The following is a 2,943-nucleotide window of genomic DNA, read 5'->3' as shown; positions in this document are numbered from 1 at the left end:
GTCTGGCTGCCCCCGCGACTCTCTCCTCCCTGCCGCTCCTTCTCCCACGCCCCTCCTGCTGCTTCTTCTTTGCCTCGCTGCTGTTCTTCTTCTTCCTCCTCCTCGCTGCTGTTCTTCTTCTTCCTTCCCCAGCTGCTGCTCAGTTTTCTGCTGCTCCTCCTCCTCTCAACCTCTCCTCTTCCTGAACCTGCTGCTCCTCCTCTCAACGCCCTACTGCTGCATCTCCTTTGCCAAGTCCCCACGCCGCTTCTACTTCTCTCTACGTCCAATTCTGCCTTTCTTCTCTGAATCTAAACTGCTGCCGCTTCTCTTCTCTCTTTTACTTTTTGCAAATTTCTGAAAACTGTTATGTGAATCTGGTGTACTGTTCTGCACACATTATTGGTGCCCTTGTGTGTTTTATGGTCTGGTATAATTTCAATGCACTTGTGTAAAACTATACAATATTCAGTTTCTAGTGTCTGAAACTCTGAATCCTTGTGTCTATTATTGTTGCACTGATTTTTGTCAACGTGAATTGGCTAGTGTGTCGCGAGCCCAACAGTATTGTGTCTTGTGTAATCCAAATCATATGCATTTTGTGTGTGTGACTAATTGTCAGCTAGTTGCTTTTAAAAATTCTTATTGTTTCTTGTGAATTTTGTGTTACTTTGTGTACAAGTGAGATGCAAGAAATTTAATTTTCATTCTATGTGATAGCTATGTACCAGTGACGTGTGTATGTGATGTTAAACAGTTGCATTATGTCCATAATCTTGTTCCTTCCCTGTGACTCATACTTGCTAGTTATATATACATATATGTGTTTCAGTCTTGTTAATTCCCTTGGTTGAAGATGCTGGCTGTGTAGTTTCTAATTTCTCAAGCCTAATAAAAATACCAAAAAGACAGAGTAAAGACAATCTTCATCTCCCTTTGCTTCTTCGTCATTTTCTTTGTTGATGATCTTAGTTAGTCTAGTTTAATATTCTGTTTTTATCACTCAAAATTGTGTGTTCTAGCTTTAGTCTTGCACCTTCGCGGTCGCCTAGTCCCTGAGGAGAACACGACACTCGCAGTTTGGGTGTGAAAACCCTGTTGTATTTACAAACAATCACATTGCTCTATTGTAGCCTAGTTCGTTTCTATGCTGCTGGTTGTGAAACCAAACTAGGTGGGTGGGTGTGTGATGAGGTTTGGTTTAGTGCTTGATGCCACCGGACTGTAGGCTCTTGTGTAGGACTACTTGTTATATAACTCTGGTTCCTGATGAGGTCATGTATATACTAGGCTAGTTGCACTTTGGTTCTATCTATTTCAAATCATATTTGGTCCTGTATGTATGTATGTATGATGCATGTGTGCTTCGATTTGGAGCAGCAGTAGGACGACGACGAGAGGACGAGTACCTCGACGGCGACGACAACCAGGAGGATGAACCCACCCACAAGGGCGCCGACGCCGGCCATCAGAACGACAACTCTTCGTCGTGCACCACCTCAGGCTGCGGCGGCTACAGGTAATTTTTTTGGGTTGCCTCTGTTTCAATCGTATGGATCCGCTGCATGCTTGGTACTACCTGCAATCTGCCTTTCAAGTAGATCCAATCAACATCCAAGTTCTGAAAATTCAGTTTAGAATTCTATGCAATTCCATCAGTAGAGAGAGGGAGAAAAGGGGTCCATGGTCTAAACCTACACATCATCTGCAATGCAATCGAGAGAGAGGCATCAGCTGAGTGTGGATGAATTTCCTGAACCTAATAGGCAATGCCAACTTGTTTCTTGAGCGACATGCTTCCTGGTAGGTAAACTCAAGAAGGTTCCGTTAGTGTTGGTAGTCTGCACTTGTGTTATTCAAGAGGTTGTATTATTTTGAGAAGGCAAGAGGCTGTATTTATAGTATGTTTCATACATCCTACAATATGTACAGCTTCCCATCTCGATTATTTTCAGGATTGCGATCCTTTTGACATATTTAATTTTCCTTTAATCATTGGGACTGGGCATGGGTTTGAGCTCTCTGTTTTGCACACTGGTTTTAGCTCATTTACGCTGCCTAAATTCTGCTTTACTTCCAAACGCAACGCACTAATTAGTGCATGTACAGGGTTAGTGAAGGAAAGATGAAGAAAAACAAGGAAGAGGAGGAAAAGAAGGAATAGGAAGAAGAAGAAGAAGAGGTTCTTCTTCTTCTTTTCTTCTTCTTCTAATTTCTTACTCCCATTTTTGCAGGTTTGATTCACTTCATGGAAGGGCAGAATGCTACTGTTTAGATGTTTGATGTTTGATGTATTGGATGTTTGTGAAACTATGTATATATGAATTGGATGTATGATGTTTGATGTTTGATGAAGATGGTGAAACTATGTTTGATGTATGATGTTTGATGTATGATGTTTGAAACTATGTGATTCTGAATATTTATATATATGTGTGTTTGAATTTCTGTGAAAATGGATTGATATAACAATAAACAGAAAAAAAACAGGGGCTATAGAAGTTTGCCATCTGCTAGCAGACGGCAAAGAGGTCACAGCGGCGGATGGCAAAGGCCGGATGCTCTTTGCCGTCAGCGGCGGACGGCAAAGGCTGCCGTTAGCCGCCTAACGGACTAACAGCGAATTTATTGCCGTCGGCTTTCTTTGCCGTCTGCCGCTGATGGCAAAGGCCCCTTTGCCGTCCGCTTCAGAAAGCAGACGGCAAAGAAGCTCTTTACCGTAGCCTACTTTGCCGGAGCCTTTTGCCGTCCGCCATCCTTGCCTTTGCCGTCTGCCGTGGCAGACGGCAAAGTAGCTGATTCCTGTAGTGATGAGAGCATTTAACCAAGCTTTGTTGGCTAAGCAGGCTTGGCGTTTAATTGATTCCCCGGATAGTTCGTGTGCCCGCCTTCTAAAGACCAAGTATTTGTTGGGGAACGTAGCATGCAATTTCAAAAAAATTCCTACGATCACACAAGATCTAT

At 43.0% G+C, this 2,943-nt stretch overlaps 1 long non-coding RNA gene across 1 annotated transcript; it reads left to right on the top strand.

Annotated features, from left to right (window-relative positions):
- The first annotated feature begins 6 nt into the window (after positions 1-6).
- LOC123096328 (uncharacterized) lies at positions 7-2,334 on the top strand. Its single transcript, XR_006446557.1, has 2 exons — positions 7-1,498; positions 2,089-2,334. It is a non-coding gene; the product is annotated as an uncharacterized lncRNA (long non-coding RNA).
- Positions 2,335-2,943: the final 609 nt, after the last annotated feature.

The sequence above is a fragment of the Triticum aestivum genome, chromosome 4D, assembly GCF_018294505.1.
Source record: "Triticum aestivum cultivar Chinese Spring chromosome 4D, IWGSC CS RefSeq v2.1, whole genome shotgun sequence".
Taxonomy (NCBI): Eukaryota; Viridiplantae; Streptophyta; class Magnoliopsida; order Poales; family Poaceae; genus Triticum; species Triticum aestivum.
Note: the sequence above shows the minus strand (reverse complement) of the source record. Positions and strands in the feature narration are given on the sequence as shown.